The 17,540-nt window shown below is 43.3% G+C and overlaps 1 protein-coding gene across 1 annotated transcript in view; it reads right to left on the reverse strand.

Annotated features, from left to right (window-relative positions):
• The window catches only part of LOC139421871 (protein FAM163B-like), a 31,924-nt gene extending 20,095 nt beyond the window's left edge, over window positions 1-11,829 (reverse strand). Inside the window, exon 1 of the mRNA XM_071173000.1 lies at window positions 11,046-11,829. The gene's annotated coding sequence lies outside the window, so the exon portion shown is untranslated. The remainder of the gene's footprint in view (window positions 1-11,045) is intronic.
• Between the last annotated feature and the right edge of the window lie 5,711 nt (window positions 11,830-17,540).

Below are 17,540 nucleotides of genomic sequence, written 5' to 3' on the forward strand. Positions count from 1 at the left end.
GAGAAAGAGAGAGAGAGAGAGTGTGCGCCCGAGAGAGTAAGAGAGAGAGAGAGAGATCCATCAGTCCGCACCGCGATCGGACGAACGAGGTACACGGAGAGGAGGGTGACAAATGAGAGAGATGGAGAGAAGGAGGGAGGATGAGTTTATCAGAGAGAAGAAGACACCACAGTGCCAGATAAACATAATGTTGCCGGTGACACTGTGACACAGCTACAATATGCCCAACTGCCCATGAGCGTGTTAACCAACTGTTACACAGGCTTACGATTTCAGCATGTTCCAGATTTTGTACGTGGTTGGGCGCACCATGAATTATCGCAATTTACCTCAACATTTCTCAGAACTATGGCACTATGGCAGTGTTTTCTGGGTAAGATCACATGGTGAGAAAAACTCCTGGACATAAAACTTACAAAAACTTTTTCACTACATATGTGATTTAGTACATGTTCTAAATCAATCAAATCTCTATGTAAGAATTGCTTAGATAAGGAACAGTTTGTTTGGACAATCGACTCCCTATCTGGGAATATATACTACATCTGTCAGTCATATTAGATGTACACATGCTGCAGAAGCCAACACTTACAGCACAATCAGGATCATACTGTGCCCATCCAACTATCCCCTGTCCTACCCTCTGCTCACTCAATCAGACACGTACGCATGCACGCATGCACGCACACACACACACACACACACACTTACACTTACACGCACACGCACACGCACACAGGATCCTACTGAGACAGACTTAGACACAGACAGACATTGACTGAGTCAGACAGACACAGACTGAGACACAGACTGAGACACAGGCTGAGACACAGGCTGAGACACAGGCTGAGACACAGGCTGAGACACAGACTGAGACACAGACTGAGAGACAGACTGAGAGACAGACTGAGACAGACTGAAACACAGACGGAGACAGACTGAGACAGACTGAGACACAGACTGAGACACAGACTGAGCAGACTGAAACAGACTGAGACAGACTGAAACAGACTCAGACAGACTGAGACAGACTGAAACACAGACTGAGGCAGACTGAGACACAGACTGAGGCAGATTGAGACAGACAGACACAGATTTGAGACAGACTGAAACTAGCTACTGCCAGTCACCACCTAGCTACTGCCAGTCACCACCTAGGTACAGCCAGTCACCACCTAGCTACTGCCAGTCACCACCTAGCTACTGCCAGTCACCACCTAGCTACTGCCAGTCACCACCTAGGTACTGCCAGTCACCACCTAGCTACTGCCAGTCACCACCTAGCTACTGCCAGTCACCACCTAGCTACTGCCAGTCACCACCTAGGTACTGCCAGTCACCACCTAGCTACTGCCAGTCACCACCTAGCTACTGCCAGTCACAAAGTAGCTACTGCCAGTCACCACCTAGCTACTGCCAGTCACCACCTAGCTACTGCCAGCCACCACCTAGCTACTGCCAGTCACCACCTAGCTACTGCCAGTCACCACCTAGCTACTGCCAGTCACCACCTAGCTACTGCCAACTAATCTATGGTGTGATGTCTGGCATCACTAGACTATATGGTGTATAACTCAGCTGAAGCAAGCAACACACAGATAAAACAGAAAATACAACAGCTAGCCAAAGCTTTGTCCTGACCTAGAGCACATTGGGTTCCTACATAACATCGTCCTCCAGGACAGAAGACGATTAATGGAATATTTAATCGAGGGAAAATTGTGAGCAGAGTCCAAAGGATCTATCTATTTACTGTACCTAACACTAATTAAACTTGGAGCAGAGCAGACATGGTCATCCTAAACCAAGAAGGTGTCAAATACAGAGGCCATCAACAGTATAATCATCAACAGTATAATAAGTGGTCACAAGGCCCCTTTCTAATTCTACCTACCAGTCTTATAGTGGAAATAATGACTCTAGCTGGAGGGGTTATGGAGTGAGACTTCCAGACAAACACACACAAGCATCTCAGAGGCAGGCAACAATCATGACAATCATAGCTATGCAAACAAGCTTCCAGTCCCGTATTACATTATGATGTGTGTGTGTCCCTCCATCAACAGTAATGTCAGACAGAGTTCTCTGTCTGTATCTCTGTAACACATCTTACAAACAGACTTGCCAATGCTGGACCAGGACAGGCTGCTGATAATATAACAATTCACTGAACCAGGACAGGCTGCTGAGAAGGTTCCTTGGTGTCCACATCACCAACAAACTAACAAGGTCCAAGCACACCAAGACAGTCGTGAAGAGGGCACAACACAACCTATTCCTCCTCTGGAGACTGACAATATTTGGCATGGGTCCTTAGATTCTCAAAATGTTCTACAGCTGCACCATTGAGAGCATGGTTGCATCACTGCCTGGTATGGCAACTGCTCAGCCTCCGACCGCAAGGCACGACAGAAGGTAGTGCGTACGACCCAGTACATCACTGGGGCCAAGCTTCCTGCCATCCAGGATCTCTATACCAGGCGGTGTCAGAGGAAGGCCCTAAAAATTGTCAAAGACTCCAGCCACCCTAGTCATAGACTGTTCTCTCTGCTGCCGCACAGCAAGCGGTACAGGAGCGCCAAGTCTAGGTCCAAGAGGCTTCTAAACAGCTTCTACCCCCAAGCCATAAGACTCCTGAACATCTAATCAAATGCCTACCCAGACTATTTGCATTGCCCCCACCCCCCATCTATGCATAGTCACTTTAATAACTCTACCTACATGTACATATTACCTCAACTAACCGGTGCCCCCGCAGATTGACTCAGTACCGGTAACCCCCTGTGTATAGTCTCACTATTGTTATTTTACTGCTGCTCGTCAATTACTTGTTACTTTTATTTTTCATTCTTACTCAGATTTTTTAAAAACTGCATTGTTGGTTAGGGGCTCGTAAGTAAGCATTTCACAGTAAGGTCTACTACACCTGTTGTATTCAGCGCATGTGACTAATAACATTTGATTTGAATTGAATATAATAATTCACTGGACCAAGACAGGCTGCTGCGAATACACTATATATATAAAAGTATGCAGTCACCCCTTCAAATTAGTGGATTCGGCTATTTCAGCCACACCCATTGTAGAATGGTCCATATTGAAGAGCTCAGTATCTTTCAACCTGTCACCATCATAGGATGCCACCTTTCCAACAAGTCAGTTCATCAAATTTCTGCCCTGCTAGAGCTGCTGTACTCAATAGTAAGTGCTGTTATTGTGAAGTGGAAACGCCTAGGAGCAACAAAGGCTCAGCCACGAAGTGGTAGGCCACACAAGCTCAGAGAACGGGACTGCTGAGTGCTGAAGCGCTAGGCACGTACATTTTTTTGTCCTCGATTGCAACACTCACTACCGAGTTCCAAACTGCATCTAGAAGAAACGTCAGCACAATAACTGTTCGTCGGGAGCTTCATGAAGGGGTCCCATGGCCGAGCAGCCGCACACAAGCCTAAGATCACCATGCGCAATGCCAAGTGTCAGCTGCAGTGGTGTAAAGCTTGCCGCCATTGGACTCTAGAGCAGTTGAAACACATTATCTGGAGTGATGAATCACGCTTCACCCTCTGGCAGTTCAATGGACAAATCTGGGTTTAGCGGATGCCAGGAGAACACTCCCTGCTCGAATGTAAATTGACAACTGTAAAGTTTGGTGGATGAGGAATAATGGTCTGGGACTGTTTTTCATGGTTCGGGCTAGGCCCCTTAGTTCCAGTGAAGGGAAATCTTAACACTACAACATACAATGACATTCTAGACAATTATGTGCTTCCAACTTTGTGGCAACAATTTGGGGAAGGCCCTTTCCTGTTTCAGCATGACAATGTCCCTGTGCACAAGGCGAGGTCCATACAGAATATTTTGTGAAGATCAGTGTGGAAGAACTTGACTTGCCCTTACAGAGCCTTGACCTTAACCCCATCGAACACCTTTGGGATGAATTGGAACGCTGACTGTGACCCAGGCCTAATCACCCAACATCAGTGCCCAACCTCACTAATGTTCTTGTGGCTGAATGGAAGCAAATCCCCACAGGAATGTTCCAACATTTAGTGGAAAGCCTTCCCAGAAGAGTTGAGGCTGTTTTAGCAGCAAAGGGGAGGCCAACTCCATATTAATGCCCATGATCTTTGGAATAAGGTGTCCACATACTTTTGATCATGTTGTTTATGAAAATTCACTGCCATGGAACAAATTTAATTCAGACAAAAAATAAAATAAAAAACCTTAGCAGGACTCTCAGGGTAGTAAAAAGTATTAAATTAAATGTGCTCTTGGACACCACACAATCAGAGAATCCTATTATTTCCCCTCAATTTTTTTCATCATCTTCCCAGGTCTTAATTAAGACAGGGCCAATGAAATCAAACCCAATCAGGGAGACTAATGGTGATTGGTTGGTTGAGGGTCAGGGATGGCGTTTAGGGTGAGTTCAGATGACCTGCCAGGCAGAGCAGGAAATGCGTGCAGACAGACCACAACCAACACAAATACATTTGACGTTGGAAGTTCACATACACTTAGGTTGGAGTCATTAAAACTCATTTTTCAACCACTCCACAAATTTCTTGTTAATCAAACTATAGTTTTGGCAAGTCGGTTAGGACATCTACAAGTGCATGACACAAGTAATTTTTCAAAAAATTGCTTACAGACAGATTATTTCACTTAAATTCACTGTATCACAATTACAGTGGGTCAGAAGTTTACAGCTTGGAAAATTCCAGAAAATTATGTCATGGCTTTAGAAGCTTCTGATAGGCTAATTTACATAATTTGAGTCAATTGAAGGTGTACATGTGGATGTATTTCAAGGCCTACCTTCAAGCTCAGTGCCTCTTTGCTTGACATCATGGGAAAATCAAAAGAAATCAGCCAAGACCTCAGAAAATAAATTGTATAAGTATAAACACCATGGGACCACACAGCCGTCATACCGCTCAGGAAGGAGACGCGTTCTGTCTCCTAGACATGAACGTACTTTGGTGCAAACATTGCAAATCAATCCCAGAACAACAGCAAAGGACCTTGTGAAGATGCTAGAGGAAACAGGTACAAAAGTATCTATATCCACAGTAAAACGAGTCCTACATCACCATAACCTGAAAGGCTGCTCAGCAAGGAAGAAGCCACTGCTTCAAAACTGCCATAAAAAAGCCAGACTACGGTTTGCAACTGCACATGGGAACAAAGATCGTTATTTTTGGAGAATTGTCCTCTGGTCTGATGAAACAAAAATAGAGCTGTTTGGCCATAATGACCATCATTATGTTTGGAGGAAAAAGGAGGAGGCTTGCAAGCCGAAGAACACCATCCCAACCGTGAAGCACGGGGGTGGCAGCATCATGTTTAGAGGGTTCTTTGCTGCAGGAGGGACTGGTGCACTTCACAAAATAGATGGCATCACGAGGGAGGAAATTTATGTGGATATATTGAAGCAATATCTCAAGACATCAGTTAAATCTTGTTTGCAAATTGGTCTTCCAAATAGACAATGACCCCAAGCATACTTCCAAAGTTGTGGCAAAATGGCTTAAGGACAACAAAGTCAAGGTATTGGAGTGGCCATCACAAAGCCCTGACCTCATTCATATAGGAAATTTGTGGGCAGAACTGAAAAAGCATGTGCGAGCAAGGAGGCCTACAAACCTGACTCAGTTACACCAGCTCTGTCAGGAGGAATGGGCCAAAATTCACCCAACTTATTGTGGGAAGCTTGTGGAAGGCTACCCGAAACGTTTGACCCAAGTTAAACAATTTAAAGGCAATGCTACCAAATACGAGTATATGTATACTTCTGACCCACTGGGAATGTGATGAAAGAAATAAAAGCTTAAATAAATCTTTCTCTCTACTATTATTCTGACATTTCACATTCTTAAAGTTAATTGGTTATCCTAACTGACCTAAGACAGGGAATTTTTACCACGATTAAATGTGAGGAATTGTGGAAAACTGAGTTTAAATGTATTTGGCTGAGGTGTATGTAAACTTCCGACTTCAACTGTATATACACACAAACAAATACACACACGCAAGCACACATGCTCACACACACACACTGACTTTGCCACACTTGACCTATATAAGCCAATAGACCCACTAAGATGATACTGTATGAGTAGATAGGTTTCTGAGAAACGATCCAGGTTCAATATCACATCATGATAATCTTGTTAGCCAGTCCTTACCTTTAAATGACCCTAACAGTGACCAAAGGCCTTCCTTTGAACAGGAAGGTAACATTGAACGGTAAGTAGCACACAGTATAGATCTGACGTCACTGTCAGCAGACTGGCACACACATAGAGAGAGAGAGAGAGAGAGAGAGAGAGAGAGAGAGAGAGAGAGAGAGAGAGAGAGAGAGAGAGAGACTGACAATTGCCCAGAAAACATTCAGCACAGAGGACAGTTTAATGTCAGCGTACAGATCCCTGCAAGCACACAGATAGAGACATTCCACAAGAAGAGCTCATCTTGCCAAACTACCATCCATCACACATATAACATACAGAACCCAGCACACTGCATGGAGTCACGTCACCAAGATTCTAGAATGAGATCATTCCAAAAGAACACTATCGATCACCATCAAATCAAACTTTATCAGACAGACAGACACAACTGTTGTCGTATACTGAGTATCTGTATAGAGACCACACACCATGCAGGATTACGTACTGTCCGGCACTGAATGATCTGGTCATCCATGAACCCTGAACAAGTGGTCTGTGCTACGTGCCACTCCACTGTCTTCTGATGTACTTATATACACCAGTGGTGGGCTCAGCCTATTCCCTATATAGTGAACTACTTTTGACCAGACCCCTATGGGCCCTGGCCAAATGTAGTTCACGATATTGTGAAAAGTGTGCATTTTGGGATGCACATTTGGCCTAATGGTCAGTTGTCCATGAGGAGGATACTGTAACTGGGGCCTGGGGTAGTGAGCTGAGTGAATATCAACAGAGGTCATGTATTAACAGTTAGAGCTATAGCACCACCCCAAGCACTTCTTTCTTTCTCCTTTTCTGGAAAACATGTCTCCTCTCATTTCTGTTTACAACACTTTGTCAGCACAGGCTGTGTGTGTGTGTGTTTGGTGTGTGTTTGGTGCGTGCTTGGTAGGTGTTTGGTGTGTGTGTGTTTGGTGTGTGTTTGGTGCGTGTTTGGTAGATGCTTGGTGTGTGAATGGTGTATGTGTGCTTGGTGTGTGTTTGGTGTGTGTGTTTTTGGTGTGTGTTTGGTGTGTGTTTGGTATGTGTTTGGTATGTGTGTGTTTGGTGCGTGCATGGTGTGTGGTTGGTGTGTGTGTTTTTGGTGTCTGTTTGGTATGTGTTTGGTGTGTGTGTGTTTGGTGTGTGCTTGGTGTGTGTTTGGTGTGTGTGTGTTTGGTGTGTGCTTGGTGTGTGCTTGGTGTGTGTTTGGTGTGTGTTTTGTGTGTGTTTGGTGTGTGTTTTGTGTGTGTTTGGTGTGTGTTTTGTGTGTGTTTGGTGTGTGTTTTGTGTGTGTTTGGTGTGTGTTTGGTGTGTGTTTTGTGTGTGTTTGGTGTGTTGTTGTTTTCTGTTCCTCTCCACAGAGTGGCTCCTGTAGGGCAGACATGTACAGTTAGCACCGCTAAAATAATTGATTTTCTTATTCCCTTCATCTTTTTATATCTCCATCCATCGGCTTGGCAGACTGCCATTCAAGTCTTTTTTCTAGTCATTTATTTCAGGCGTGCTAGCTATCTCTCTCGTTGTTTGCCTCTGTTTTGCCGTGGTGAGCTGTTTGCCTATTTGTTGCCGTGGTCGAGCTGTTTTCCTCTTTGTTGCCGTGGTGAGCTGTTAGCCTCTGTTTTGCCGTGGTTGAGCTGTTTGCCTCTTTGTTGCCATGATTGAGCTGTTAGCCTCTGTGTTGCCGTGGTGAGCTGTTAGCCTCTGTGTTGCCGTGGTTGAGCTGTTTGCCTCTTTGTTGCCGTGGTGAGCGTAGGAGAAGTGACTGACATGGACTAACCACTGCGTTCTGACACTGAGAGACGGATGTAGCCTGCTGTGTCCCTCTCCATACACTCAACAACATTCACAATCAAATGGCTTCCGTTAAGCCTATATATCATAATAACAAAGATACATTTAAATCCTCCAAGAGAAGAGTTGAGATTTCCTATACTATACCAAGTGTGTTGCTACTGGCAACACCAGGGTTGTGGGTTTGATTCTCACATATAGTGAATACGTGTCACTGTCAATGTTGACAGTTCTCTAAGTTGCTTTGGATAAAAGCATCTGCTAAATTACCATTTTATATCAAAATATTCAATAACCATCCACGAAACGACCTGAGATGTATCCTGTATTGACACCTATATGATGAACATGACAAAGACCCTCCATGTGGCATCCTATGCAGGACGGTAGAATGGGGAACATAACATTGCATCCCAGTGCCTCTCCATCATCCCTTGGAACCATTTCCAAGTACATATGTAGGATCTTAATTTGATCAATCTTTTATTGCTGAGAATTTATCAACCCCTACAAAAACTGTTCATTAATTATAATCCACATAATAATTCACATTTTCTGTTGTAGCAAACTGGCTCAAATGAAGATCCTATATCTGTAAAGGGTTGAGATACAATATATCCTTTATATAGGCTACAGCTTTATGATGAACATATCAAAGACCATGTGACATACTGAGCCATAAAACAGACGGGGGAACATTACATCCTAGTGCCTTGGAATCCATTTCATTAAGGCCCTTTCTTTATAAGCTGGTGATTCTAATGTGAAGACTGGTTCTGTCCGAAATAGCATCATATTCCCTAAATATGTGTGTGTGTGTGTGTCTTTTGTCTCTTTCCCCAACTATGGGAATTGGGTGGAGGGTGTTGGAGTGGTAAGGAAACTGGGAATTGGGTGAAGGTTGTTGGGGTGGCAAGGAAACTGTGAACTGAGGGTTGGGGTGTTGCTTTAGAGTGATTACTCACGAGGGAGGGAGGCGGGAGGGAGGGAGGGAGGAAACAGACATTCCCTCATTGCTGTGTTCCCAGGGGGCCGAGGGTGTTGGAAGGGTCATGGAGCAAGCAGCCATTGGGGCTTTACAGACTCCGCTACTGCTCCTCTCCACTCAGAGAGGAGGAATGTCAGTTCTAGTAATTCAATTTCTATATCGTCCATAGCTCCCTCCCTCCCCCTGGTACAGGCTTGCCTCAGCATCAGGGCTGACATTACTGCTGGTGACTGCTGCAGACCCTGCCTCATTGGCCTTTGACCCCATGCTGCTCAAGCATGGTGACAATGCTGAAGCTAGTCTTTCATGACAGAATGTTAAACACACACACAAGGTTCTGGTCATGCTAATTCAGACACTGCCTACATAACCTTGGTCTGGCGTCCCCTGCCTGCTGTAACACGGAGACCATACTGGTGCAGGCCTGCCTCCTCATAGAAATAACATACTAATAGAAGCCGGGCCACGCGTTAATGAAAGACGACTTGAAGGGGAATGTCTTATTCTAGTAATTCAATTTCTATATCGTCCATCATTTTTAAGTAAGAATTTCAGTGTACTGTTTTACACCTGTTGTATCCTGTGCACGTCACTCCCTGCCTGTTGTAGCCTTGTGTTAGTGAAAAGGACCTAACACTGCTTGTTTAGCGAGTACCACTTCCCCCTGATTCGGCCCATACCTTGTGCGAACTCAGGACCTCTGCCTCGCTAGCACATGTGACCGCCCTCCTGCAGCGTCCTACCAGTCAGTGCCACGTGAAAAGATAGCTATTTACTGGTGCAAGTGGGGACACTTCAGGCTGAGAAGTACGTCTCAGACATCACCATGTGCTGCTCTAGCATGGTGGTGGCTGTTGTAGCGCTATGTTAGCATGGTGGTGCCTGTTGTAGCCCCATGTTAGGTTGATGGTGCCTGTTGTAGCCCCGTGTTAGCATGGTGGTGCCTGTTGTAGCCCTGTGTTAGCATGGCGGTTACCAATGACCATGCTAACCTCTCTGCAGGCCGTTCCACTTTCACATAAGGGCTGAATCATAACACCAAATCAGACATGGATTGTTATATGGAGAGCAGAGCAGCAGTGAGCCTGGGAGAGATGAGCATGCAAGGAGGGGGAGGAGGAGGAGAAGGAGGAGGAGGAGGAGGAGGAGGAGGAGGAGGAGGAAGTGAGTTTGGTTTGGGATTGACCAGACTGCTGAGGTGTTGTCAGTAGCCTGCCCTAAGCAGTTTGGTACATTCTGTAAAACCACTTCAACTATGAAACCTCCCTGCTTAACTTGTATGTGTGCTGACACACACTAGAAACGTGTTTGTGTGTTTCAGCACCATGGACAGCAGCCTGCTAATGGAAACAAGGCAACTCAATAGCCCGAGTTACTACAGTGACTCCAAGTGATACAAAGTGATGATTGCATAGGCCTCTGGATTAATTCATTTCATGAAATGTGTAAAAACAAAGATTCTCTCTAGAGAATTGGTCAATTACTCTAAATGTCAATCCAAAGAACAACCTGAATTTGAATTATTAGTGTACCAGGGTTCTCCAACCCTGCTCCTGGAGAGCTACCCTCCTGTAGGTTTTCACGCCAACCCCAGTTGTAACTAACCTAATTGATGTTATCAACCACCTCATTTTTTTAATCAGGTGCGCTAGATTAGGGTTGGAGTGAAACCCTACAGGACGGTAGCTCTCCAGGAACAGGGTTGGAGTGATACCCTACAGGACGGTAGCTCTCCAGGAACAGGGTTGGAGTGGTACCCTACAGGATGGTAGCTCTCCAGGAACAGGGTTTGAGAGCTCGGGGTAGACCGTTGTCTAAAAACAGAACTACACTGCATTTATAGGCCACATAGCTAGATTCAAGAAATATAACGTTAAGTCATGTTTATGTCCAAAAAAAGTATACAACGAATAACAGCTAACATGCACACAGCAAACACATTGTCTGGAGACTGATTCTTCCATGCCACGATGAAACAACAACGAAAAGCATCATAAGTTCAAGGCAAATACATACAGCTAGCCATGGGTATAGGCTTAGTAAGACCTTACCTTCACAGATATTTGTAATGTACCTGGTCGCATCAGCAGGGTTGTTGTCTTGTTAGATCTCGATTCCGACCATCACTGAGGCTGGCACGTGAGTCACCGAAGGGTCGCGGGCAGACTTGGGTGATAATGATTAGTTTATTTCTGTCACTGTTTGACTGAAACCCTAACAGTTATGTTAACCCCTCCAGTTTCACCATATGACCGACACCCCGTATGGAAAAGTGTCCAAAACAAAGCGTTACATTAATAACTATTTAATACGAACTATAAAATGGATTTAAGGCATAGACTAAAATATGAGTTAATAATGTCTACTAAAATCACAACGAAATGATCTCAATATGAATAGTGTTGAGTCCCCGTTGTTTGTTTGTGTCGCTCTCCTCTCGTTCCGCTATCCAACTCCTTCATATAGGATAGAAAAGTCATATAAAGGCCAATTCCAGGCTCCTTTCAATTCACATGCAACGCAAAAACAAAGTATCCAAAGCTGCTTAAAATAATCTCAAAATACGTCCAAAGAAACGACAAACATATATGTTCTGATAAGGCATGCAGCCATATACCACCAGCGCCCGGTTGGACGGAGTTTGATAGGTTGTATTGTGACTGCCTGGTATCTGCTGGGGATCTTTAAATACGGTCCTTACACCCATACCGCGCAAAACAAAAGCATGTGTAACGGTCACAAAGCAGTTTTCCACAATTAGAAGTGGTCAGATTTCCTGTCCCGGGGGTCCTTTGAGAAATAAGCGTCAGTGAATTGAAACTGTTCTTTCTCCCCTCCCGGTTTTGGCTCCACTGGTAGGCTTGTGGCTGCAGTTGGTTCGGTTAGTCCATCAGCGAATGTAGCCCGTATTCCTGACACTCGGGTAGTCGCCCTATAATTCCTGTACTGGGCGGCTTGTTCTTTATAACCTAGCTGTGTAGCGTATTTCCTCGCGCTCCCAGCGCAAATGGAAATCAGCAGGCTAAAAAATTATCGGCATTGGTGGTGCTCCAATCGAAAGCGTTGAGATTGAGACAGAAGAAAGAAACCTACGAAAATCTCACCGCTGAATAGAGTAAACCGCGGCTGAGCAGACAGAGCAGATAAAGTGGTCATTAAAGTCAGCGCTCCTCGTAGCCTATGCCCAAATGTTCATGTAGTATATGGCTGTTGTAAAACTGTGACAAGTTGAATCATTACAGTATCGACTCTTGAGATGTCGACGTGAAGAGCATCCCTAAGAGTTAGATTCGACACCTCTGTCCTATTCTCATCTTCGACAGGATGTATGATCATAGAAACGCATCACCTTAATTGCTCACTTTTCGTGAAGCGGTTATGAGCCGCTGCAAATTTATAGGCTAGACTAGTTTACTCTCACAGCAAGTTTTGTTATATTTCTGTCCATTTTGGTAGATTTCAACATTGTCTGTCTTTATAGCCTATTTCAGACATTTCTCGCGGCTGTTTGTGTATTTCAGCAGCACGGCCTCATCAACATGCGAAATGTGTCTGTTTCATCACCATGGATAACAATTTAGCTATTAGAATGCATAGGTGTTATACTCCTTACAATGCATACGGAATTATAATATAACATTTATAATAATTCATAAAACATTTATACACACTTATAAGTGTTTATAATGGCTTATTCATGAAAGTTATTTTAAAGTGTCCGAAGAAACATTGGGAGAAAAGAGAGAGGAGAGAGGAGAGAGAAAGAGAAAGAGAAAGAGAGAGAGAGAGAGAGAGAGAGAGAGAGAGAGAGAGCAGAGAGAAAGATTGAACCCAGCTATAAAGTGAGAGAGAGGGGCACAGAGAGAGGGAGAAACATATGTTTACCATGCCAACAAAGCCCCTTAAATTGAAACTGAATTGAAAGAGTGAAAGAGGAGAGAGAGGGAGTAGCAACTTGAACACAGAGAGCAGAGAGAGCAGAGAGAGCAGAGAGGAGAGAGAGAAGAGAGAGCAGAGAGGGAAGAGAGTAGAGAGAGCAGAGGGAGCAGAGAGAGCAGAGAGAGCAGAGAGGGCAGAGAGAAGAGAGCAGACAGAGAGAGCATAGAGAACAGAGAGAGCAGAGAGAGCATACTGGGACACATAGAACACACCCAGCCCAACCAACCAACCTGGCCAGGAGCCAAAACAAGCAGTGGTCCATCTGGTGTGCCCTAGCTGCTTTAGGATTTCAGCCAGCATGTTAATGACCAGTGACTGGGATACTTAGCTGGTTCTGAGCCCCACTGGGCAGCAGGGTATGGCTGGGTGCTGCTGAGATGGCAGATCAGCTATACAAATTATGAACTTTATGTAATATCAGCCTAAAGACAAGTGATTTGTCTTAAATCAAGAGAGGGCTTTACATGAAGAATATGTTACAATGCTGTTTTTATAAAGGATTGCCAATGACAGGAGGATGAGGATAGGGCAAGAGGGGTACAATATATTGCTGTCTCTAATTCCTTACTCTCTGTATTCCCTGATCATTTTAGACCAAATCAAATATTTATCACAAAAAGAGGGATTTTCATAGAAATACCGCAATATGCATTTGTAAAAGATGCAGGGATTATCTGAAAGCTCTTTGCCACAGGAAATGTGTTACAGTAATTGTAGTTGCTTTAAAAGTTGGCTACATATATAGACTGGCTGATATACGGACATACAATAAACAGAGACAATTTGGACCGAAAGAAGTATCCTCTTCCAACAATCCGAAAAAATATGGAAAAAGCAAATGAGACAAGGTCTGGTACAAAACATTCATTCAATTTCTAGTTTTGATTTACATTTAAATGAGTTGTCAACTAAAGTGAATTCAGCATGAAATCAACAAAACATCCTACTAAGTCATTCAATTTGGGGTAAAAATTGACAGAAAAAATATGAAATTCCCTTACTTTGATGAATTAATGAATCCAATCAGTTTTCTACGTTGATTCAACATCATCAAATAGCATTTTTTGTTGAAATAAGGTGGAAACAACATTGATTCAGCCAGTTTTTGCCCAGCTGCTTCTCTCAATTCAATTACAATTTAATTAAGGGGCTTTACTGGCATGCGAAACATATGTTTACATTGTCAAAACAAGTGAAAAAGAAAATAAACAAAAGTTAAATAAATAAGACAAAATCAACAGTAAACATTACACTTCCAAAAGTTACAAAAGTATAAAGACGTTTAAATTGTCATATTATATATATATATATACAGTGGTGTAATGATGTGCAAATAGTTAAAGTACAAAAGGGAAAATAAATAAATATAAATATAGGTCATATTTACAATGGTGTTTGTTCTCCACTGGTTGACCTTTTCTTGTGGCAACAGGAAACACACATCTTGCTGCTGTGATGGCACACTGTTATATTTCACCCAATAGATATGGGAGTTTATCAAAATTTGATTTGTTTTTGAATTCTTTGTGGCTCTGTGGAATCTGAGGGAAATATGTGTCTCTAATATGGTTATACATTTGGCAGGATGTTAGTAAGTGCATCTCAGTTTCCCTCATTTTGTGGGCAGTGTGCACATAGACTGTCTTCTCTTGAGAGCCAGGTCTGCCTTCAGCGTCCTTTCTCAATAGCAAGGCTATGCTCACTGAGTCTGTACATAGTCAAAGCTTTCCTTAAGTTTGGGTCAGTCACAGTGGTCAGGTATTCTGCCACTGTGTACTCTCTGTTTAGGGCCAAATAGCATTCTAGTTTGCTCAGTGTTCTTGTAAAGTCTTTCCAGTGTGTCAAGTAATTATCTTTTTGTTTTCTCATCATTTGGTTGGGTCTAATTGTGTTGCTGTCTTGGGGCTCTCTGGGGTCTGTTTGTGTTTGTGAACAGAGCCCCAGAACCAGCTTGCTTATGGGCTCTTGTCCAGGTTCATTTCTCTGTAGGTGATGGCTTTGTTGTGGAAGGTTTGGGAATCGCTTTCTTTTAGGTGGTTGTATAATTTAACGTCTCTTTTCTGTGGATTTTGATAAATACTGGGTATTGGCCTAATTCTTCTCTGCATGCATTATTTGGTGTTTTATATTGTACACTGAGGATATGTTTGTAGAATTCTGCATGCAGAGTCTCAATTTGGTGTTTGTCCCATTTTGTGAAATCTTGGTTGGTGAGCGGACCCCAGGCCTCACAACCATAAAGGGGGCAATGGGTTCTATAACTGCTTCAAGTATTTTTAGCCAGATCTTAATTGGTATGTTGAATGTTATGTTCCTTTTGATGGCCTTGAAGGTCCTTTTGCCTTGTCTCTCAGATCGTTCACAGCTTTGTGAAAGTTACCTGTGGCGCTGATGTTTAGGCCAAGGTATGTATCGTTTTTTTTGTATGATCTAGGGCAACGGTATCTAGGTGGAATTTGTGTTCGTGGTCCTGGCAACTGGACCTTTTTTGGAACACCATTATTTTTGTCTTACTGAAGCACCAGAAGATCTAGGTGCTGCTGTAGACCTTCCTTGGTTGGGGAGAGAAGCACCAGATCATCAGAAAACAGTAGACATTTGCCTTCAAATTCTAGTAGGGTGAGGCCGGGTGCTGCAGACCATTTTTGTGCCCTCGCCAATTCGCTGATATTTATGTTGAAGAGGGTCCATCCCTGTCTTGGCCCCGGACCTGTGGAAAGAAATGTTTTTTTTTCTTTCAATTTTAACCACACACTTGTTGTTTGTGTACATGGATTTTAAAATGTAGTGTATTTTTCCCCCAACACCACTTTCCATCAATTTGTACAGCAGGCCCTCATGCCAAACTGAGTCAAAAGCTTTTTTTTAAATAGACAAAGCATGAGAAGACTTTGCCTTTATTTTGGTTTGTTTGTCAATTATGTTGTGCAGATTGAATACGTGGCCTGTTGTACGGTAATTTGGTAAATAGCCAATTTGACAATTGCTCAGTACATTGTTTTCACTGAGGAAATATACTAGTCTGCTGTTAATGATAATGCAGAGGATTCTCCCAAAGTTGCTGTTGACGCACAACCCACGGTAGTTATCGGGGTCAAATTTGTCTCCAATTTTGTGGATTGGGGTGATTAGTCCTTGGTTCCTAATATTGGGGAAGATGCCAGAGCTGAGGATGATGTTAAAGAGTTTAAGTATAGCCAATTGGAATTTGGGGTCTGTATATTTTATCATTTCATTTAGGATACAATCAACCCCACAAGCCTTTTTGGGTTGGAGAGTTTGTATTTTGTCTTGTAGCTCATTCAAGGTAATTGGAGAATCCAGTGAGTTCTGGTAGTCTTTAATAGTTGATTCTAAGATTTGTCATGATGTCGCCGGAGGGGGATGTCTTATCTGCTCTTAACCAACCATGCTATTTAAAAAATGTTCTTCGTCACTTGTTTTGTACACAATGTTTCTGCTACTGTCTCTTATGACCAGAAAGAGCTTTTGGACATCAGAACTGCAATTACTCACCTCAAATTGGACAAAGAGTTTTTCGTCAACGAGTCGGGCGGATGGGAGATACTATAGACACCCGACCAGGCCCAGATCCCCGTGATTCGCTGAAGAAGGAAACATGGAATTTTGCCGAAAAGGATCAGGGTGCCTTGTGAGGATCAGAAGACGAGGGACTAATCTGACCTTTGCATTAGGTCCTGCTATCTAAAGTTCAATCGCTGGAAAATAAATGGGACGAACTGAAAGTACGTACAGTGGGGCAAAAAAGTATTTAGTCAGCCACCAATTGTGCAAGTTCTCCCACTTAAAAAGATGAGAACTTGTAATTTTCATCATAGGTACACTTCAACTATGACAGACAAAATGAGAAAAAAAAATCCAGAAAATTACATTGTAGGATGTTTAATGAATTTATTTGCAAATTATGGTGGAAAATAAGTATTTGGTCAATAACAAAAGTTTATCTCAATACTTTATCATTGTCAACAAAGGGTATATAACAGAGGTCAAATGTTTTCTGTAAGTCTTCACAAGGTTTTCACACACTTTTGCTGGTATTTTGGCCCATTCCTCCATGCAGATCTCCTCTAGAGCAGTGATGTTTTGGGGCTGTTGCTGGGCAACACAGACTTTCAACTCCCTCCAAAGATTTTCTATGGGGTTGAGATCTGGAGACTGGCTAGGCCACTCCAGGACCTTGAAATGCTTCTTACGAAGCCACTCCTTCGTTGCCCGGGCGGTGTGTTTGGGATCATTGTCATGCTGAAAGACCCAGCCACGTTTCATCTTCAATGCCCTTGCTGATGGAAGGAGTTTTTTACTCAAAATCTCACGACACATGGCCCCATTCATTCTTTCCTTTACACGGATCAGTCGTCCTGGTCCCTTTGCAGAAAAACAGCCCCAAAGCATGATGTTTCCACCCCCATGCTTCACAGTAGGTATGGTGTTCTTTGGATGCAACTCAGCATTCTTTGTCCTCCAAACACGACGAGTTGAGTTTTTACCAAAAAGTTATATTTTGGTTTCATCTGACCATTTGACATTCTCCCAATCTTCTTCTGGATCATCCAAATGCTCTCTAGCAAACTTCAGACGGGCCTGAA

The sequence above is a fragment of the Oncorhynchus clarkii genome, chromosome 12 (assembly GCF_045791955.1).
Source record: "Oncorhynchus clarkii lewisi isolate Uvic-CL-2024 chromosome 12, UVic_Ocla_1.0, whole genome shotgun sequence".
In the NCBI taxonomy this organism is placed as follows: domain Eukaryota; kingdom Metazoa; phylum Chordata; class Actinopteri; order Salmoniformes; family Salmonidae; genus Oncorhynchus; species Oncorhynchus clarkii.